Raw genomic sequence first — 23,790 nt, forward strand, 5'->3', positions numbered from 1 at the left:
CTTTCTTACCAAGTGGATTTTAAATTTTAGTTGTATTACATTCATATCTTCTTTAGGTGGATTCTTTTTTTAAGAAGCCCGGATATGTGAGCAGGCTTTCTGAAAATTACAGTTTATATATTATTCTAAAAAGCCTCAATCAGAAAATATAAAATGCATGGTACATCTGGTTTTCTTTCAAGAAGCTAAAATATTACTTTTTAAAAATCTCTGCTCTTCACTTAATGTTTCGATTAGATCGTGTATTTTAACAAAAGTACCTCTTCATTTCCAGAATTCTGGGCAATGCAGACCTTGTTAAGATAAATTCGGAAGATATATCTCCCTTTGAATACTCTTTATTTCTAGGTATGTTTGAGTTTCTGTTGAATTTTATCAAAGCCGAATGTTGTAGTTTTCTCTTCTGGAATCATTGGAAGTTGGGCGCCCCCTGCTGGTTGGTTTCATACCTTTACCCCACTCTAGGAGCCCTTTCGAATGCAATTGTGTCCTATAGCAGCCTGACTGAGAGATGAAAGTAATTGCTCACTGACTGAGTAGATCACCTCGGTGGGTGGTGGGTAAGATTTATTGATTTGATGCTTTTAAGGTTACATAACTGGCCGGGCGGTGATGGCATATGCCTTTAATCCCAGCACTCGGAAGGCAGAGGCAGGCGGATCTCTGTGAGGTCGAGGCCAATTTGGTCTATAAGAGCTAGTTCCAGGACTGGATCCAAAGATACAGAGAAAACCAGTCTTGAAAAACAAAACAAAAACAAAAACAAAAAAAAAAGATTGCGTAACCAGTTATAAAACACATAAACCAGGAATGAGGAAGAGATGGCTGCTGTGTATTGCGTATTGGTGACGTGGTGGCCAGTGTTAAACAGCTGTCTTCCCAAAAAGCTTTTATTCATGGCACTTAACCGTTTTTTCTTGTGCTGATACAGCAGCACTAGAAACTCTTTGAAGGCTTGGAGTGTGAAGTCGCCGTGCACAGAGCTGTGAAACATGCCCTCGTTGGCTCTATTAGCCACCACATGAGAAGGCTTGCTTTCAACTTTAGGCTTTATGAGAGGCCACAGTGTACAAAAGAAAACTCAAACACCTTAAAGTTATGGAAATCCAAATTTAATCCAGTTCTGTGGTTTTCTAGTGTTAAGTAATGTGTTCTTTGAGTCTGAGGATCTTTGTTGCTGTAATGAGCTTTAACATCTTTCTTTTGTACTTTTTAGACAGTTAAATACGTAGGAAATAGATTTCGAGTAAATTAATTTTCCAAACACACATACATGTAGGAGGAAGACCTGTCTAACCACAGGCTAAGCCAACACAGGTTTACCATGTGCTGGACCCAGGCTACTATGTTCAAGGAGAGGCTAGACAATGCAGGGAGATTCTCTCTTTCTCTCCCTTCTCTCTCTCTCTCTCTCTCTCTCTCTCTCTCTCTCTCTCTCTCTCACACACACACACACACACACACACAGCTGGGAAAACTCTGTGTGGCATGCGTATAAATTCCAGCACTTGGGAGGCAGAAGCAAGAGGATCAAAGCAAGTGAGAGGCTAGCCTGGTCTGTGTTGCAAGTTGTTCCAGGTCAACCAAAGCGAGGTGGTGGGTGACATTTATGCATCAACAGACAACAGATTAAAAAGGAGAAATTAAAAATTGGACATGTAATTCCATGTCGTTGCCTAGCATGCCTGAGACTCTGGGCTCAATATTTATATATAGTACTAGAGAAAAAAAGCGTCAGTAGGACTTTTTGCCAGTCAAGATTCCAGACACTGGCTGGGGTCTTATCCTACAGATGTGAGGGGAGTGCATCTTCTTCAAGCTTCTAAAGGATGCACAGACTCCGCCATTAGACTTTTTAGGAACTATGAGTAATTATTTGGAAAGTTTTCATGTACATAGATACAATTTTTTTCTACCAAGGGGAAATTTATATATTTAAAACTAACTATTTTAACCAGATGTTGTGGCTCATGCCTGTAATCCTAGCAGTCAGAAAGCTGAGGCAGGAGGATTGCCTGAATTCATGACCATCTTGAGATTCACAATGAGTTGTAGCCAGGCTGGACTACATGGGTAGACTCTGTCTCAGTACAATGATAAAAATCAACTCGAGATGAATCAGAGACCTTGATGTAGGTAAGATCTGAATTTTGAAACCACTAGAGGAAATAAAGATTAAAAAATTGCTTCAAGATATAGACATAGGCAAGGACGTTGAGAATAGATGATAGTTTAGGAAACAAGAAAAAAATGGACAAATGAAATTTGAAAGTTTCTGCCTCACTAAGGAAACCATGAGTAAATTGAAGAGATGTCTTACAGAACGGCAGAAAATCTTTGCAAGCTGTTCAGTTGACAAAGGATTAATAACCAGGATAATACATAAAGAAGAAAAACAAACAAACGCTGAAAGAATAAATAATTTAACCAATGTAAGTGCAAGTGAGCTGAGCAAATCTCCATCCCTACCCTAGAAGGAGGAGGAGGAAAAGGAGAAGGAGGATAAGGAGGAGGAGGAGAAGTAAGAAGAGAAGGAGGAGAAATTCAAATTGGAAAATTCAACATGGAAAAATATTTTATGTACTGTTGGTGGAACATAAATTGAAATCAGCCTGGAGATTCCCCAGGAACCTAAAAATAGACCTGCCATATGTTCCAGCTGTTCTGCTCCTGGCCATGTGCCCGAGGGCATCCGAGTCTGCATCCACAGGTGCACTGGCGACCTCATGTTTACCATGGCCCTTTTCACAAGCGCCAAGGAGTAGAATCAGCCTATGCACCCACCTACCAATGAGTGGATAAGAAAATGCGGTGCAGACATACAAAGCAGCCTTGTTCAGCCCTAAGGAGCAAAATCACATTAGCAAGAAAATGAATGAAGCTGGAACATATGATGTGACGTGGAATAAGGCAGACTTAGCCAAGTGCCGTACGTTGTTCTCAAATGCAGAATCAAGAAAATACAGCATATTAGAGCAAAGAGGAGTACTTTTAGAGAGAGGGAAAGGAATATGGGGGACAGGTATAAGTGAGGATAACATTGGTGCCAATATAACTGAAGCACACAATATACATGTATGAAAATATCATGAAACCCATTATTTTATGTAACTAATATATATTAATAAAAATGCAGTCCCCGAGGCTGGATAGATAACTCATGTGGAGGTTTCAAGTTCTATTCCCAGCACCCATATCAGGTCTCTCACCTTCCTATATATACCTCCAGCTTCAAGTTCCTGGTCTTTGCAGGCGTCTGTATGAACATATATACACACGTGTACACACATACAGATGCGCGCGCACACACACACATAATTGAAAATAAAATCTTTAAAAAAAAACACAATCATCCTAAATGATCATGACAAAGGCTGGGTGGGGCTGTTTGTCAGTTCTAGCGTTTTTCTTAGACGTACCTCATCGATTGCAGTAGTGGCACAGAAAACTTATGGTAACCAACGGCTCTCTAATTGAACTTCAGACCCACTCCAAAGGAGAACCAAGCCTGGTACTGGAGACCTAGCTGACTACTCAGGCTAGTGGATCTTGGGGGAGAACTTAAAGCCATCTGTTTACAAAGCCAACATCATTCCTAACTGCATTCTAAACATTTTTCCTTATGCGTATGGATATAGGATATTATCGGTAAGCATAGTCCTCATCCATCATCAGAGAAACTTCTCTTTGCAACAGAGACCACCAGAGAAAAGCACAACTGATCAAAATTTGGAGTTTTAAAGTCCATTCCCAATGGATACATCTACAAAACACTCCCACATATAAGGCTCAGGGAACATGGTGTAAAAGGTCATAGAATGTCAGGAAGAGTTGGCTGTGAGATTACATCTCCTAGTAAGGTCATAAGCTACACATATCAAGTCTCACCAACATGACTGCCTAAAAATAAGCTGAACAAGAACAACAGCAACAACAACAACAGACATGCCAACATGGATGGGCAAAGACTGTGAGGTCTTTGCTACACAAAGAACCACAGGCAACCACAGAGTGCTAAGATTGGAAGACGTTGTCATTTCCCCAGAAGAGCACACCAATTAGTTATCCAGTGCCACACAATCAGCCCTGAAAACAGACATGCTAGTGATATTACAAAGGCTGAGAATGTTATATTTAGGGATGGACATGTATGTACACATACATGTATGTGTGTAACAACAATCAGTGGAAAAAAAGAAGACATGAATTTGAAAGAGCAAGGAAGGTTTTATGGGAGGGTTTGGAGTGAGGAAAGGGAAAAGAGAAATGGTGTAATTATAATCTAAAAGGAAGAAAAGATAAAGGAAGGGAGAGAGAGAAAACAGAAAAAAGAATACGTGAAGGAAAAATAAAAACAACAAAATCTCACCCAAGAAAGACAGATGTGGGGAGTGTACACAGGGCCTCAGTGTCAGCCGCTCTTGCTCGCAGAAGCCTGTAGGTCCTTCCAAAAGTTACAAGCGTGTGCAGCATGTTTTCAAAATTTCTAACAAACAGGCAGATCTTGTTGACTTTTCAAAACCTTTACGGGGAAGGTTTCAGAAAATACAGGGGTTATCCTTAGGGGGAAAAGTAAAACACTTGGGAATTTGTGTGTTCTTTGTGCTCCTTGGAAGCAAACCACAAGGACTTTCAAAGGGCATTCAACAGCCTTTTGCTTCAGAACATTGGCTGGCTATTTTTGTAGCTATTTTACTTGGAAATGTTTGTTTAGAAGCAGACTAGAAAACTTAAAATGAAGTTTCTAAAAAGGCTCTCTGTTGCTCTCTTGGTCCCGCTCCCTCCTTGTCCCTTTCTCTCCCTCTTTCTCCCTCCTCCCTCTTCTTCCCTCTTCCTCTTTCCTTTTCCTTTCCCTCCTCCTCCTACCTCCTCCCTCCTCTTCCTTCCCCCTCCTCCTTCCTCCTCCCTCTTCCTCCTTCCTCCTCTCTCCTCCTCCCCCTCCTTCTTTTCTCCTCCTTCCTCCTCCCTCCTCCTCCCTTGTCCCCTCCCTCTTCCTCTTTCCTTCTCCTTTCCCTCCTCTTCCTTTCCCCCTCATCCCTCCTCCTCTCTTGTCCCCTCCCTCTTTTCCTAACTTTGGTTCCTGGAATGTGATGCGAGATTTCTATGCAGAAACCCATTTCGGTCGCTTCAGGAATTTGCCAGCTTTTGTTGCTGCCGCGCTGTTTTTAAAGTTGGAAACTAAGGCTGGAACTTCAAACTTATTTTTGTTGTAGTTGCTTGTCCTTTACCTTTGTCTAAAATTTAAAAGAATATTTTTCTTTATTTTGATTCTTCTTTACCTAAGGCATTTGGTGCTCTTGGCCTCTGGATATTATTTTGCTTAGCATTAGAAACTACAAAGGAGCTCGATGCACGATCACATCCTGGGAAACCTTTTTAAAAGTCAGAGTCTTAGGGCTGGAGAGATGGCTCAGAGGTTAAGAGCATTGCCTCTCTTCCAAAGGTCCTGAGTTCAATTTCCTGCAACCACATAGTGGCTCACAAACCATCTGTAATGGGGCTTGGTGTCCTCTTCTGGCCTGCAGGCATACAGACAGACAGCATATTGTATACATAATAAATAAATAAATATTTTTTTTTAAAAGTCAGAGACTTCAGTCAAGCATCAGGCTGCATATTCCTACAATTGGTGTTTTCCTTCAAAGCAAAAGCTTCCTGTGGCTTGTTGACTGCTAATGTCGCAAGGTCTTCTGGGGTATGTTGTGGTTAAGCCATTAATTGTTTATGTCCAAAACATCCCCAGCTCTTCTTAGGTGGCAGGCAGTCCTTGTGGACGTCAGGCTACAGCAGCGAGCAAGGCTGACTCCCAACCCTAGCAGTACTTGGACCTAATGGGGGCTTGATAGGATACCCCACTACAGCAGGTTCACATTCCCTGGTGGGTGGGCAGGGAATGTGAAGGGCAAAGGGAACGGGCAGTGGGGTTCTCACAAGGCTGTATTGACAACTAGAAATGGGAGAGAAATGGTGGGGAGGCAATGAACCCTGGGTTTGGGTAACAGGTTTAGGGAACAATAGAGCTGAGATTCTGATGACTATACCCCGTGGATGAGAGGTATCGCAACATTCTTTATATATGGTAGTATATGCTGCCAACTAGATGATCAGAAAAGGAGTTCATTTTAAACCTATAGGAATACTATAAATTCCTCACCACACACACACAAAGACACAAACACAAGCACACACATACATACACACATACAGACACAAACGCACACAGACACAAACACACATACATACACAGAGAGAGAGAGGCACAAACACACACACAAACAAAGACACAAACACACACAAAGACACACACACGCATTTCTCGGCTTGGGAGCATGGCAGTGAAGAAAACAACATTCTTGTCCTCATAATCCTTAAATTCAAGTGGATACATCTTGAATGAACTCATCTTTATAACTCAAAGCTGGGCTGGAGAAACGGCTCGGTGGTTAGAAGCACTTGCTATACAGATATAAAAGCCTGATTTCAAATCCAAGCACTGGAGAATAACCATTTCTTAAGTCTACATACTTAAAACATTTACAGATACTGACCAGACTGTAGAATCAAGGGCAAAACTTGGTAAGTCCAAAGACTATCAGAAACAAAACTGGGTGTGGTGGTGCACACCTTCAATCCTAGTACTCTGGAGGCAGAAGAAGGTGTGCATTTGTGAGTTCAAGATCAGCTTGGTCTACTTAGCAACCAGGCCAACCAAAGCTGCATGAAGCAGCTCTGTCACAACCCACCACCAAAACAATGGCCAAAAACCAAACCCAACCAATAAAACAAAACAAAATTGTGTTGTCTAAATACAGGACTATGGATTTCAAAACACAAGACAATTTCCCCAAACTCTATGCCAAAAAATTTTCAAGCATGCATCCGAGCATTTCACAGATTAAAGCAAACTTTAAAGTAAGGAATTTGAGGGAATGTTTATATTGATCATGAAACATCATACTTTAAAAGCATACAGTACAGCTAACGCAGAGCTTAGAAGGATATGTTGTGATTTATGCACAAGGCTTAAGTGATTTTTTTTAAAAAAAAAGATAAGAAAGACCTCTTCCTTAGAAACCTAAGTGAATTAATAGATTCTCTTTTTTAAAAAAAATGCTTTATTCTGAAAACGTCCAAACTTACATCAGCAGTTAGCCTCTCTGGCCAGGCTTGTTTCGTTCACACTCTTGTCCCACTCACCCCCGCCACTGTTCCCTCCCTTAAACAACCAGAACATCTTGAAGTAAATTACTTTCATATTATTTCATTAAGAAACAATAGATATATCATTATACACATTTAAACACATCTTTAGAGGAAAAAAATATAACATTCATAATCCCTATAAAAATCTTGTAAACTGGACTCCTTAACATTATCAAATATCCAAGCAATTGTGTCATTTCTGGTCAGAACATGCCCATCCCGTCTGGCTGGCTCCCCCTGCCACTCATGCCCACCAACTTGCATTAGAATCAGAGGGCTGGAGAGGTGGTTCAGGGGTTAAGAACGCTTATTCTTGCAGAGGACCCGGGTTTGATTCCCAGCACCCGCATAGTGGTTCATGGCAGCCCACAATTCCCGTTCCAGGCTATGCATTGGTGCATGCGATGCACAGACATATATTTGAGCAAAACCCTCATGTGCAATAAGGTACACAATAAAAAATGTTAAAAGGAGAGAGAACCTCCAACACCTATCACAATGTTCTGGGAACTTTCCGCCGGTTTGTGTAGGACGAGTGAGCGTGGGCGACAGGTGCCTGCTCGCGTCTCCTCTTCCAGGTTTCTTCTCGCCGACTGAATTAGCCTCTATCTGCCTTTATCCGCTGTTTTATGCCAGCCTGGAATTTTCCCCCTCTGTTTATTCCCATAAACGTCCTCACACTCATTCTGGCAACACACTTTTCTGGGCAGCAGGAGGAAAAGATAAGTACACGGGGTACCGAGGACAAGCTTGACTACCCCACACCTAACGGTTCTCTCTTTAAAAAGAACTTTTCCATCCATTTCTTTTTTCCTCCAAACTGTTCCAAACTCGCATCCTCTTCTCTGCAGAAGCTGACACTATCTGGATTTAAAATACCTACGATCATAGAAAGGGACCTAGACTTACAGAGAGGGTCCAGTAGCCTTGCCCGCTGTACATGAAAGATACACCACAATGACGTAATTCTTGCCTTAAGTAGTCTTTGGTCCACTCGAGGGGAAGCAGTTGTGTTGGTGCAAACCTATCACCCCAGTTCTAGGGAGACTGAGAAAGGTGGCTACTGAATTCAAGACCAGCCTAGGCTACAGAACATTGTAGTGAGACTGTTTCCAAGGCACTAAGAAACCCTTGAAAACAACAGCAGAGGAAGCCCATGTTCTTCCACAGATCCGGCAGCCCAATGCACACTTCAAGCAAGTGGCTGCTGTCTTCATTTTGTCGTTGGAGCAACCGGAGCTGAGAAGGACTCATGTGACTGTTTTCCCAGTTGGCAAAAAGCAAAGCTGTCTGCGTACACGGCTTCTCCAGCTCTGTCGGGGCCTGAGAGCACAAGTTAGCAGAGCAAGGGCCTGGGTTTCATCGCCAGCACCGCCAAAATGAAAGAGTAAATCTGTGTCCACACTACACTCTAGCCACGCTTCCCTGACAGAGAAAGGCAGCACTTTGTGCTCTGTGTAGAAAGAAAGATTGGTCAGTGTTTGGTCTTTAGTGTACACGTGCACATTTCAGCAAATGGATTTGCAGCTATTATGTGGTCCAGGCTTTGTGATATAAATGTACTTCTTCAGTGTGCATTTCCACCTTTTAAAATCTCTGTTTTGTGCTTTACAATAAATGATTTGAAACCTAGAAAAAAAAAGAGAGAAAGATAGAAAGGAATTAAGGAAGGAAGAAAGAAGAAAAGAAAGAGAGAAAGAAGGAAAAAAAGGAGGCAAAAAAAGAAAGGAAGGAAGGAAGGAAGGGAGAGAGAGAGAGAGAAAGAAAGAAAGAAAGAAAGAAAGAAAGAAAGAGAAAGAAATACAGAGTTTCACAGAGCTGAGGGTGGGGAGATTTCGTCTGGAGGGAAAGATTTGTAAGTGAGACCTGGACCAGGCATGAAGTGATGAAGACTCTGACTGAGGGGGCAGAGAAAAAGGCACTGGCTGTTTGATGGGGATTGGAGAGAATCTAAAGTAGCACCACAGTTTCTAGCTGGTTTGACGGGAATCATCACTGAACTAAATGTGAATTCTCTGTGAGGCACAGTACGCCAGGCCTGTGCCAAGCACTGTGGAAACTACCAGGAAGGTGAAAGTTGGGGATGAGAAGGAAGATGAGGTGTCTCAAAGGTGAGCTCTGTAGCGCACTGACCAGCAGGCAGCAGGAAATGTCAAACCCACTGGTCTGAAAGACAGAGATGCCCAGGGAACACCAGGGGGCAGTACATGCTCACCAACGGCTAATCGACTAAGTCTTATTCTTTGCATCTGAAATATTAAAATGGTATTTTCTTGGGCGAGCACTTAATATTTTTTAAAATAATCTTAACTCGTTCGATGATTTATTTAGACATAAACTTTCTCCTTTGGAGGAGCTTTAAGAAGTAGGATATGTGTTCTAATATTGCTGACCTCTTACATAACATGAATCATCAGAAAACCATAAGAAACATGCGTAGGGTTAGGACCTATATAGGAACATATACTCCTTCCAGATGAACATATACTCCTAATGAACAAATATCCCTATTAATTTGCACACCACCATGTTTCCACTTTATAAACTTTTGGCTGCTCTGGTGGGGAGGAATGGATGTAACGCCCTGAAAATCTTGAGGTGTTACTGTTCCGTGGTTAGTTACTAATCACCATCTTTGCCTTCCTGCCTGTGTCCAGTGCACCCGTTTCTGTACTTAGCATAACTGCTTCACTTTTCTTTCCACCCCATCCCACCAGACAGCCATTGCACTTAGGAAGCTCCTTCCCTCGGGCTATTTGATCTTTTTCGTTCAGGGAGTTCCCTGTCTTCCAACCTCCCACATGTCTCCTGCAGTAAGCGGGTTCCGTCACTAGGAAGTGGGCAGGTGCCCAGAGTTCAACACTGAACCATTGCAAGGGAGAAAGAACTCAGGGAAGACCCCGGTAGGACAGAAAAGACATCCTTACCCCTCCAAAGCTCCTTTAGAAAGATGCTATTTATTGGCAATCAAAGTCAAGCACACATTGTGGATCTGATGGTGCGTAAGGCTATGGTTTGCATTTGGCTCTATAGTGTTAATCCTAATTGTTCAATAAATGGCAAGAGGCTGTTTCCAAACTGTGGGATGCCCCTTTGTGGGCCACTTGTTTCATCCATCTAATTTCAGACTACTCAAACTCCTCAGGCGTTGATCCATAGCCCATTCAACGAAGTAAAAAACACGAAAACACCAGAAGAAGCTCATATTCCACACAATCTATCCATCAACACAAGTGTCTGTTTCTGGGACTTAGTGGAACCCAAAGGGGCAGAGGAAAGCACATGTTGGGAAACTGGCACAAAGGAGAGAGACTAAATAAAAAATAATCCAGTGGAAACATCTGGAGATGAGGAACATTCTATAAAGCAACTGTCAACATCATGCAGGACGAAGTAAGCCTGAGAGACTGCCCCCTGGTAGCCGCAAGGCAACTGAATGTGATGGATGATCGCAAAACAGGAAAAGATGTTGCTCTGTGTGTGTGTGCATGTATGTTTAGGTGCATACATATTCCAGTGTGTATGTTGAGGCCAGAGGATATCCAGCAGAAGCTAGCTCTCTCTCACCTTGTGAGTCCCAGGATCGACCCAGGCTTATTNCTTTAAGACCAGCCTGGGCTATGTCGCCAGACCTTGTTTTCAGGAAGAAAGATTGAGATAATTGGCAAAATGCAAATTTGGTCTTTATATTAGACAAAGTATAGCAATGGCACATTTCCCGAACTTGATTCTTGTGCCACAATTACATAAAGAAATATCCTTATTCTTATTTGGAATAGTTGTTCCCGGGTGTGGCACTATATCAAAGGCTGTGGCGTTATAAAGAGATGGAACCAAGCTGGTAAAAGACACTCTCTAAAGATGGACCCTAAGTCACCGTCACTATTGGTTCTGGCCTTTGTCCCCTGTTTCCTGGCACACTGTGGGCAGAAGTCCCTTCTATACATTCCCACCACCATGGATACGACCAGGCCCTTCTCTCGATGGTAGACTGAAAGACCCTGAAACTGTGGGCAGTGAGAAGCTTACGTTGCTTTCCTCGGGTATGTTGTCACCGGAGTGAGACAAGTAAGCGACACGAACAGACGGAAGTATTTAAGGGGAAATGGACCCGTGCTGGGATATCAAAAATCCTGCAGAAAGAAATGTGGACGGGGTTAAAGAATTTGCTGTGTGAAAGGGTATGATCACATACCCTTGTAATGCCAGTGTTGTTGGGGGCAGAGGCAGGAGGATTACTGGGACTTGCTGGTTTCCAGGCGAGCTTCATGTTGAGAGAGGAAGAGTCTGTCTCAAGGAAGCATACTACAGCTGGACAATGTCCTCTGGCCTCTGTATACCTGGGCCTGCAAACATGAGAGAGAGAGAGAGAGAGAGAGAGAGAGAGAGAGAGAGAGAGAGAGAGAGAGAGAGAGAGAGAGAGTAAAATGTTGTATATAGCTGGCAAGATTGTTCAACGGGTAAAGACAAGATTGGTGTGTCCTGAGTGATCCCCAGGACCCACACAGTAGAGAAACCTGAGAACTAACTTGTGCAAATAGTCCTCTGACCTGCACACACGTGCATGCACGTGTTTGCTTTCAATCTTGTGTCTTTGGCAGGCGCATCACAGATGTTGGTGATGTGCTTGCTAATTTCAGTTTGTCGTTTCATTGATGTTGTCCTTCAGCTACCTAAGTCTGGCATCTGTCAGTCATCTCCAATGTGAAGGTGCTCTTCGCATCTCTGTAACGAGGGAGTGTTCCGCGTAGAGGTACTTTGGGAATGGTACCTCCATCCTCATCGAATTCATAATGTATTACAATCAACGGGGGTTTACAGCTTCCTCTTCTAGGCAGTGGATTCAGATCCACCGAGGTTACCGACCTTGTTAAGCTTTTCTTTGCAGTGATAAAGCACTGGCAAAAAACAAGCTGAGGGAGGGTACAGTTGGTCACCAACGAGGCCAGGGAGGAAGCTCAAGGCAGGAACTTAGACGGGGCAACCAAAGCAGAGGCCACAGAGGGGTGCGGCCTACTGACTCATTCTCTGTGTCCTATTCAGGTTACTTCCTTATTCCTCTCAAGACTGCTTGTCCAGGGGTAGGAAACCTACTGAGGGTTTGGCCCTCCCACACCAATCAGTAATCAAGAAAATGTCCCACAGGCGTGCCCTTGGGCCAATCTGGTGGATGTGGTTCCTCAATTGAAGTTCCCTCTTTCCAGAGGACTCCAGTTTGTCAGGTTAGCCAAACCAACCAGCGCTGCTACTGAAATTCAAATTGTCCCAGCAGTGACCAACAGGGGCTTTTTAAAATTAGTCCTGTAAGCATGCCAGCATCCTTCTTTGAGTATTTTGGTTTTCTGTTTTCATTCCAATAGATGTTTCCCTTTCATTTCACAATCTCCTTCACCTAGCCTTGGGGAAAAAAAAAAGTTCTCTCTCATGGAGGGTAGTATTATATAATCCAGATCTGGATTCCAGGGAGCTTGTTCATTGATATCAGGGTACCACTCTCCCAGACTCTCAGTGGATGGAGCAGGGCACATAAATAAGGATGTCTATTTATATTTGTTTATTGCTTCTGTACTTGGTCAGCTCTCCAAACCCACGGGCCCTGCATCTACATATTCAAACATATTCAACCAAACACAGACCAAAAGTATTTATTTTTAAAAAATCCCAGTAAGTTGCCAAAAATAAAATTTGAATTAGCACTATGGTAGATAATTTTGATGGTCAAGGTCATAGGATCTAGGATCCACTAAGATAGAGGCCTCTGGGTGGGTCTTTGAAGGCATTTCAAGGTTAACTGTGCTTAAAAGCCTTAAGGAAACTCACTACATTGTATGCTAATTAAGAAATATAAATATTTTGAGCAGAATTACTTTTGCATGAACTGACAGTTCATGCAGACATGGGTTATTAAATAAAACTCTCATTGCCGGTTGTGGAGATACCATCTCATGAGTGGGAGGTCCCAGAGGTCCCTAGAAGAATACAGGCCACTTTCTTGTACCATAGTTAAATGGCATGCCTCTATTGAAGGTGCAGTGTACTTTAGTTGCAGAACATAGAGAAATCAACCTGGACCTAACTTAGAAACTCCCAGTGCCAGAAGGGCCATGCACCTCTGCTACTGTCCCAGTGCTAGAAGGGCCATGCAGTCCAAGGGGCAGGGAGAGTCACCCCTGATGACGTACCCCGTGCTGGACCCGCTTGCTCTAAGACCCACCAGGCAAGATGGGCCCAGTGGTGACATAGTGGCGTCACTGTTGGGGAGAGTAACCAGCTACTTTTACATTGTTTTGGGGGCCTGCTACATAAAAGGAAATTCATGCCTTGTCCTGTTAAGCTGGTCCAAAGGCCATGGCCACAGAGACTAGAGTCCCTAAAGGGAGTTTATTACTGTTGTTTCGCCAAATGGACCTGTTGTCAAGTTGCCTTTGAAATATTTATGTTTACACCCATGACCTCTGCTGCTTTCAGCCTGAGAAGCTTCCTTTTGCAGTGGGAGCGGTGGAAACTGTGAAAGCAGGGACTCACAACCGGTCAAAACGCTGAGAGTGAGCGACAGTGGAGTTCTCGTCCTAAACAGGACATGAATATCACATACGGCCGTCTCTATGGCCGAGGCTCAGAGACCATTCCCAGGGAGGGCAGAGAGAACGTGAGAGGCGGAGGTTTTGGGGGAGTTATGGGTAACACTGCTTTCTGGGCCTCCAATGGCCAGTTCGTCAGCTGAATTCACAGCAGCTCTAGGGACCTGCACAAGATTAAGGCCATCAACTACTCCAGCACGACTGGGCAAAGGGCACATGAGGTTCCACACTTGAGGGACTCCTGGCAATTAATGCCAACTGAAGAAGGCAGAGTCATTTTTCTTTGGGGGTGTGGCCACTGGTAAGTTTTTCATGGACCAGTAAATACCCCTACACCATCTAGGACCTAGCAAACCGGATTAAACCGGGGGGGGGGGGGCAGAGAGAATGGGAGCGTGTTGGAAGGAAGAGTCCTATAGGGAGGGATGTGGGCACGGAAGGAGGACGGGGGAGGGTGAATATGATCCAAACACATGTGAATGGCGTCACAAAAATCAGAAAGCCTTTGGGAAGGTGTGCATGGATTATAGGTGAATCCTATAACATAATTTATAAGGAACTTGTACCTCTGGCTTTCGGAGTCAGCTCAGTGAGAACCTTGAAGGCTGCACTCCGCAGATGCTGAGGATAGCACATAAGTGGACACCCTTACGTACACACTCCGGCTCAATTACTGCAACCCAGTGTCACTACTCAATTCGCTAAAGTTCTCCCTCTCTGCTCCTGAGAAATACCTGAAATCTATTTGTCTCCTTCAATTTTCCACGGAAGTTATCGCAGATTGCCGTGGCCTCCCCACTGTGTACGAGGTTGCTTTCCTTACCACACTGGGGTCTCTATTTCAAGCCTTAATAACTCTCATAGACTCACCTACCCCCCTTCATGGACTCTTCCCAGGCTCTGGAGGCTCCTTGACTCCACCAGATGAATTCGTGAAACTATCCCCGCCCTGCGCAGGGCTGGGCGCTCCCTCTTCCAAAAGACTTCTCCGATCAAGGAAAACTAACAGGGAAAGGGGAATCCACGAGGAGTCAGATGCTACAGCTGAAAACGTGGGAAAGGTACAGCTCAGCTTGGATGCAGCAGGCTTGCACTCCTTACTTATCAAGATAAGAAGAAAACCATTAAGCTTGAAGCTGTCTGAACGCAAACCGAACGGCACTTCTCCGAGGCTGGGTAAAGAGCGTGAGATTCAAAAACCGGACTGACAGAAACTGCTCAGCTTTTCTTCACTCGGTTGTGGGATGGCTTTATGAGCTTCCTAGATGATATCAAGAAACCAGAGAAAGAGCCTCCAGCCAGCTCCGACTTAATAGAACCATCTGTGGCATCGGTTCTTTTTAATTAAGCACTCAGGTGTGTGGGATCTTCTCGCTGGGTGGCAGCGTCTTGCTCAAGATGTCCTAGGATCATGGGGAGCCCAGGATGGCCCTCGTATGTTCATGACGGAAGCCGCATTATTTCAACTCTGCTCTCTCCTCTGCCATTCAAGAATCTGAACACAACGTAAACTGTGGCTGATGTTGGCTGATGTTATAGACAACCCTGTTCTGCCATCCATAGCTGACTCGATTTGTGGCGTCTCCCAAGAGATATCACTATATGCAGGAAAGAGCATAGACGTAGATCTAGGCAAACGCAGTTGAAAGCGGTTTAAATAAAACTTTATTTCCTTCTGTATAGAACAGCATTAAAAATTATACTTATTCGAAGTAGTTATATTTATTTTGTTAATCTGCTGTGATGAGGGTGAGGTGTTATAAATATAAAACGAGGGGACTAGTTGAACACTAATATGGGGGGGGTGGTTTTTATTTTTACTTCTCACTTTACAAATACATGGCCTTGATCCGAGAACACTCAAGGTATCCATCCATCTGCCCAAGGGAGGACGATTAAGATTTCTATAAAAGGACCACAAAACAAAATTAACAACAAAATGACAAATGCCCAGCTTCTGCCATTTAAATTATGGCTTGGCTTAGAACGTGATTTAGTTTCAGTGAAGCAAAAACACTTAGAACTTTGAGAAACATTAGAAATCTGGTTTAAATGAAGCAAAACAAAAGCCTTTCTGGCAAGACTTTACACACACACACACACGCCAAATTCATCTACTTTTATTTTCTTCAGTGTGCTTGGATGAACCATAGAGTTTTATATAAGAGGCAAAGAGAGCAGGAGAATAGGAAGAAGCTTCTCTTTGCCATCCCTGAGGCAATTCTGTGAGAGAGTGAAGTGGCCAGACAGACGCCACAGTACAGGCGTGGAATTCATGGACTCCCGTACTGTGTATTCACGTCTCAGAAATGGACACCTTCTAGAAAGCTGTGCACTGCTCAAGAGGCAGTCCATCCCCATCCTGCAAAGTAAAGCCTTGAAGTTTAGCTCCCCAGGCCATTGTCCATTCCCACGTGATGAGGACACTGCTGGGGCCCAGAGCAGTGGCCGGGGAGACTACCAGGGTGAGGAGAGTGACCTGCAGCAGACGCTAAGGATGGGCCATCAATCCAGGCCACCATCTGGAAGAGAAGACGCCCTGTGGGGGCCAACAGGCTGAAGGACACAAGGAGAAGCTGGGTCATGACACCTCAGGAGCATCACGACAGCACCCTCATAACCTGTGTGTTCACTAAGCTGAAGCAGCATTCAAAACCAGTTAAGTGACATCTCCTTAGAGGCCACTTCAAATCCAACCCCAAGTCAGAGTACCCCATTCCCCACCAAAGGCTGTGTCCATGACTTACCATGTGGAGGGGATATCTGAGAGACAGAAAGAATGTTTTCACCCAAAACTACTTAGTCTAAAAGGCCCTATTGATTTGGAGGGTGAGAGTAAGGTTACCCACCTTTGAGGTTTAGTAGTTTGTTTTTCTCCACTGTTGATAGAGAGAGAGGGGTGAGCTCTAAAGTTTCTATCCACTCTTGAAGGCGGAGTGTCTGCCCCCAGCCCATGCACTGCTTGGTCACGGGCCAGTGTTAGAACCAATTCAGTCCCAATGACTTCCATCAAAATAAGCAGCAGAGAAAGCAAGAACAGGGTCCAAGCACAGCCAAGTCGTGTTCTAGGAGTGCTTATTAACAGCCCATCTGGCATTGGCTCCTCTGCCAACTGCGTGTGCCTCTGGTGGCCAAGGACTGGAGACTCAGGGAAGGCTAGAGGGTTGTAAAAAAAAAAACAAGCCTCTTTCCTTTTCTTCAAGGACTGGTGTTAAGACTGTTGAGTTTCAGACACACACACAAAAACACACACACAAACACACAGACACACACACACAAACACACATACACACATATGTACACAAACAAACACATATATAGATACACAAATACACACACAGATATATATACAAACACACAGACACACACATATACACATACAAACACATTTACAGATACACAAACACAAATACACGCACACAGACACACACACAAACACATATACAAAACATAAACAATCACACACACAGAGACACACACAAACACATATACAGACATACAAACATACAAATACATACACACACACAGAACCAGCAAGGAAGTCTTGTCTATGGCTACTTAAGAAACCCTTGGTCATCTTTCCTTCCGTGGGATAGTATCAGACAGCTCATTTTCACTTGTCTCAGGAGATGACAAGAGGGTCAGGCCTATGGCCACATGGTAACAGTCCCTTACATTGAAACAGGGTCCTGAATGCAATTGAATTCTTGGAATTTGAATAAAACAGAGAAATCAAAATATAACACAAAAGCTAAACCCAGGAAGGAGAAGTATCTTGTGCCTTGATGTTTGTTTGGTCCCACCTGGAGCTGTGTCATGAGCTCTCAGTGACTCAGCCGGAGACACTGCCCTGCCAAGACGATGCCTTTAACGTGCTTGGGATATAAGCTGTGCTTCATTTTAAATGAAACTGGTTAGAAGTGTATGTGTTTTATTTACCAACAAGGCCAAATTGCTCGCTCATGTGCGCTGTTGCTGCTCAGGCTGGGCAGACGCCAAAGTCTGTATAAAAACAGCCCCCATTCTAAAGGGGAAATCGGAATTTTCCTTCCGGCAGCTCTCCTCTTGACTAATTACACAGTATTAGGCAGGAAAAGGTTGGCCATGCTTTCAAGAAGAATGTGTTATTAGGGGCAACGTTGTACCCGAAAAACACTACATACCTCACCTTCTGGTCTCTGATTGCCATCCGGACATTTTCAGCAAATGGATAGGAATCTTCTAAAAAGTGCCCCCCTCCCAATTCATCAATCAAAGTAAAAGCCTCCTGATAAAAACTGCTTTTCGAGTGTCGTTGGGGACTCACACTTTGGAAGACAAATACAGGTGATCACGTCATGTGACAGCTCTCTCACACTGGAACTGATGTCAGGTCAGTTAAGCTTAAGATTAACTTCTTAGAGACTCATCTGGGTAAGACAGGGGTGATAGCTTTTTAATATTAATTTAAAAATAACAACTAAAGGGCTGGAGAGATGGCTCAGCGGTTAAGAGCATTGCCTGCTCTTCCAAAGGTCCTGAGTTCAATTCCCAGCAACCACATGGTGGCTCACAACCGTCTATAAGGTCTGGTGCCCTCTTCTGGCCTTCAGGCATACAAGCAGACAGAATATTGTATATATAATAAATAAATAAATAAATAAATAAATAAATAAATAAATAAATAAATATTAAAAAAAATAAAAAAAATAACAGCTAAAATGTCTATGAAAAGAAATAAAAAGTAACTATTGCCATTAGACACCTGTCAGGATGCATGAAATTCAGAACACAAGAAATGTGGACCCAAGGAGACGAAGCCAGAATGGTATTTTGGGAGATTGTCCGGCTGCTACAGGATTAAATGTGCTCTCCTTGAACTGGTAATCACGTTAGATGGAACTTAACCCAAAGTAAAGACCAAAACTATACACAAGTGTGCACAGCAGCTTTATTCATAGTTGCTATGACTTGGAAGTAGCCAAGACGTCCTTCAGTGGGGCAAATGAGAAAGTAAACAAGTACATGCAGATAGCGAAATACTAAAAAGAAACGGGGTGCCGTGCATGAAAAGACATGGAGGGTCCTCAAGCGTATTTTACTAAGTCAAGAAGACACCGAGGAAAGGTGATTCCTACTAAGCGACACTCTGGAAAAGACAAAATAAAAATATAGACATATATGGAGAAAGCAAAATGATTGGCAGTTGCCAGGGGTCAGAGTGAAGGGGGGGATGAACAGGCAGCACACACTTTTAAGTCAGAAAAAAAAACCTATTGTTGATGCTGTTATGAGTGGCTACACATCAAAACCCATAGGATGCCCACTGCCAACAGGAGCCCTAATGTAAAATACGGACTTGGCTGGTAATGGCATGCCTGTGTGGGTTCCTCGGTAGTACCAAAACATGCTGTAGGTGGGCGTTCGATGGAAAGAGAGGCTATGCTATGCATGTTTGGGGGTTGAAGGTCTATGCATACCTCTGTACTTCCCCCCTTGGTTTTGTTCTATAGAAGAAGAAGGTCTTTAAAAAGAACTAGCTCTCAGCTCCTAGTCTTACACTTTCCCCCTGGCTTTAAAAGGGAAGGAGTGTTCCAATTGATGGCTCTGTTTTGGTTTTAAAGTCTCAGATAAAGAAACTTCCATTACAATCACTTAGTTTCAAAAGGCACCTCAGGTTTCTACTAATTGGATTAAGATAAGAAGAAAGATTGAACCGCTTCAGCCACACACTGAAAAATAAGTGCACCTCAGCAAATACACCTGCCTTCATCTCCATCCTTCCAGAAACCTCCAAAAGCCTGCTAAAAAAAAATCAGGGAAATGTGATGGTTCCTCAAAAACCCCTTCAGCTCCCTCTCTGTGCCTATGGGGGTGGGGATTCAATACCGTAAGAGTCATTTTAAATTCACGACAGCAATATAGAGACTTCCAGGGTGCGCGCTCAGCTTTTGCTTTAGGGATGGATTCCTATAAGTAGGACATGATGGAGGTCCCGAGATTGAATTGTCTTAAGGCGAGGACAGAATGGAGGTCCCGAGATTGAATTATCTTAAGGCGCTGTTCATTCCTCATTTTGCTAATGGAGTCGTTCACCCCTTTCTGTTTGAGAGAAATAATTTCCTGCAGAAACCTGGCACACACTTACAGAAAAGGATTAATTTGACGCACAGACTCATAATTTGGATGCATGAATCTGCAGTCATATCTTGTTATTTTTATTTCACTTCTCTTGTGAATAAATAGAAAGGGGTTTTGAATATTCCATTGGTAGGAAAACAATATTATAATGCCAGAACATTGTTTTTACTTTTCTTTTAACATTTAAAAAACTTCACTTGCTTGGTGTATTGGGAGGGATGGATGCCACAGTATGAGTGTGGAAGCCAGAGGACAATGTTGGGGAGTCACTTCTCTCCTTAAACCACGGGGGTCCAGGTATTGGACAGGTTGTCTGACTGGGCTAAAAGCAGCTTTACCCACTGAACCATTTCAGTGGCCTCAAAACATCCTTTGAAGTCAGTGATCATGTTGGGAAAATACCTTATATATAAAACTCAGCAAATGTAAATAAGTATAGATCCAGTTTCTTAGGTACGACTGAATCCTGTGTTTAAAAGAATAGCTATGTTTTAAGAAGAAAATAGGAGAATCGAAGTCTGTCAAAAAAAACTCCTGAAAGATACATATTTCATCTAGTTTAAAAAAAAACAAATAAATAAATGGTGCTAAATCTCTTATCTAAAGCAGCAGTTCTCAGCCTGGGAATAGGGTTGTATATCAGATATTCTGCATATCCGATATTTACATTATGATTCATAACAGTTGCAAAAGTACAGTTACAAAGTAGCAATGAATAATTTTATGGCGGAGGAGGGGGTCACCACCACATGCGCGAACTGCATTAGGAAAGTTGAGAACCACTGATCTAGAGCATAAGAAACAGTTATGAGCAAAGGATACACCCTTCCTTACCTTTTCTTATCTAAAGTCCTCTTTTTGTTTTTCATCTAAAAGGAAAACGAATAAAAAAAGCCCCCTCATGTTGGTGATTTCTGGAGTGGCTGGCTGTCAGAGTGCCAGAGACACAATGCCTGCTTCTTCTAATGTACCCACTGCATCCCTTCCCTTGATATCTGTCACTGTCATGCAACAGCTCTCACCACTGAGCAGCCTACTTGGTGATCCCCTGTGCAACCCATGTGGTTGTGGTTTCATTGTCCCAATGCAGTTCTCTCCTGGGCAGCAGCGTCTTTGGTAGAGTGCTGGACACCATCTACGGAAAAATGTTCTTTAAGCTTCCAGCAATCCAGCCTTTTTTTAACCACAGTCAATAGCTTTTCAGCTTAGCCATAATGGTACCTGCTATCACACACACACACACACGTGCACACACACACACACACACACACACACCACACATCTGCTCAGTACGGTTCTCAGACTTTGTTGTGGTTGGTATTTGTTATTTTCTAAATACCTCCCCCCACTCCTTGTCTCACTTGCAAAATCTCCTTCCACTCTGCTTCTGACTGTTTCTGTCACCCCCACTTTCTTCCACGCGACAAGCAAGTGGTTTGTCCTCCACAAAGAATTTTCTCAATATATATCAATCACTGCTTGTATAGAAGTGGTCCTCCCCTTGGCATTCTATTGGCGGCAAGCTGACACTTGTGTGGAGAGACTATGGTAGTCTCTCCTCTCTCTCTCTCCTCTCTCTCTCTCTCTCTCTCTCTCTCTCTCTCTCTCTCTCTCTCTCTCTCTCGTGAGTGTCTGTGTCTCCTCCTCCTCCTCCTCCTCCTCCTCCTCCTCCTCCTCCTCCTCCTCCTCCTCCTCCTCCTCCTCCTCCTCCTTCTTCTTCTTCTTCTTCTTCTTCTTCTTCTTCTTCCTTTTCCTCCTCCTCCCTCTCCCCTCTCCAAAAACCAGAACCCAGGAGCTGGAAAATTTTCTCTCTGGTTAAGAGTGGGTATTACTCTTACAGGGGACATGAGTTTGACAGCACCCGTGTAGGGCAGCTCACAACTCCCTGCAGCTCCAGCTCCAGAGGATCTGAGGCCTCTGGCTTCCACGGACACTGTGCGCACGGGCACGCAGAACCTCCACATACATCATTCAAAGTAAAACTAAATATTTTTTAAAAACCAGAACCCAAATTTTAACATTTGCTTCATTTCGATGCTACATACACAGGTACCTGTTCCATTATTCTGGATTTTTAGAATTGACGTTGTTCTGGATCTAAGCAACATCTTTTAAATGAACTCATTGACAAAGGACAGCTTAGAATAGCTGTGGGGACACAAAGGGAGGGCATTGTGGGAAGAGGCCGGTCTTGCAAACACCATCGCGCTGCTGGCACACCTGATTCTGAGAACTCTAGAGCCCCTCTTGATTATTTTCTTTGGCTCTGCAAAAGACCAGTGAGGTTGTGGATCTGATGCCTGCCCTTCACACCACTTAACCAAATGCGTGTGTGCTACATTTTCATCTGATGAAGCAAGAGACAAGCTCCCCAGACTCCCAGCAGCTGACGTTCACAGCCGAACAGCATCAGGACTCTTCCCACAGGTACCACCTAAGAGCTCCTGTAAATCCAAGACAGCCAGAACCCAGCATCGCTAAACACATTTTCTTTGTTTGGTTTGTATTCCAGAAAAAAGAAAACGAACTCCATCCTCAGTAATTTGTTGACTAGCGGACAAGAAATTGAGGGTACCAGGCAGACAGTTCATCAAAAGCAGCTTAATTCTAAGTGCGCAAACTCTAAAAATGCACTCTTCCCTGGGAGTTAGAGAAGCAAGGCAAGTTTTAACAAGAGCGGAACAGACTGGAGGTTCAGTTATGTAAACATATTTGGTGCCAAGAGAAAACACTGGAGAATGATTTAAACAACTCTGAAACAGAGGGTCTGAGGAAGTGTCTACGGGAAGTCAAGGAAAGCGGTCCCTTTCTCCCAAGGTGAAGACACCAACCTTTGCTTTAATGTTTCCAAACTCTCCTTTTCGATCCCCTACTCATCTTACACGAATTTGTAATTTTTTTGTACATAATAATTATTTTTATCTCTCTCAATAAAATACAACAAAAACAAACAGCAAATTTGAACGTCTGTTTTTCCAGACAGGATTTCTCTGTGTAGTCCTGGCTGTCCTGGAACTTACTCTGTAGACCAGGTTGACCTCAAACTCACAGAGATCTGGCTGGCACTGTCTCCTGAGTGTGCACAGCCACCACCACCACCACTGTCTGGCCTTCTTTATAGAAAGTTTTGACTCAGCCTTCTTCCATCCCTATGGTGATTAAGGATGCCAAAGTCCTCCATCTCTAACCAAGAATGGGACCGAGAGAAAACCATGCATGCTGGCTTCTTATGATTTTTATAAGATATAGTCTTAGTTTGAATAAGACTGATCTAGATTAGAAGACTAAGTGGAAGGGGTTACAGTGGTTAAGCGTGTGTTCTAGCCAGTTGTGGTGGCACATGCCAGTAGAATTTGCTGAAGGAGGCAGGGGTGAAAAAATGTGTACTGTTCTTTTGCAGAATTCAAGTTGGGTTCCCAGCACACTCAGTTGCCTGTAATTTCAGCTCCAGGGTGAACCAAGGACCTCATCTGAATTTGACAGACACTTGCCCTTACCTGAATATATGCACATAAATATCCATAATTAAATATTTAAATTTTTAAGAAAAAGAAGGGGCAACAACGCATCATGGTGACAAGTATAGCCACCGAGTCAGACCATCTCATTCCATTTTTAAGGTTCAGAAATCCAAGATCAGCTAGAGGGGGCTGTCATCAAAGTGTTTGCCAAGTCTGCAAGTGTCTGAAGCTTGACTGGGCTGTAGAGTCTGCTTCCAAGATGGTGTACACATGCAGGTGTGGTGGTTTGGATAAGAATGTAACCCCCGTGGACGTATATGTTTGAATGCTTACTCATCGGGGAGTGACACTATTTGGAAGATGTTAGGAGGTATGGTCTTGTTGGACTAGGTATGGCCTTGTTATAGAGGGATTATCTCACTCAA

The 23,790-nt window shown here is 43.5% G+C and overlaps 1 long non-coding RNA gene across 3 annotated transcripts in view; it reads left to right on the top strand.

Moving 5' to 3' along the window:
• Window positions 1–23,790, top strand: part of LOC126504828 (uncharacterized) — a 172,865-nt gene that overhangs the window by 132,811 nt on the left and 16,264 nt on the right. Inside the window, exon 4 of one of the 3 annotated variants that reach the window (XR_007592724.1) lies at window positions 14,682–16,131. The exons of the other annotated variants lie outside the window; for them this stretch is intronic. This is a non-coding gene — a long non-coding RNA (uncharacterized lncRNA). Of the gene's footprint in view, window positions 1–14,681; window positions 16,132–23,790 lie in introns of those variants that run through there. 3 annotated transcript variants of the gene reach the window in all.

This window comes from Alexandromys fortis, unplaced genomic scaffold, assembly GCF_014885135.2.
Source record: "Alexandromys fortis isolate MF-2015 unplaced genomic scaffold, M_Fortis_MF-2015_v1.1 scaffold_32, whole genome shotgun sequence".
Lineage (NCBI taxonomy): Eukaryota > Metazoa > Chordata > Mammalia > Rodentia > Cricetidae > Alexandromys > Alexandromys fortis.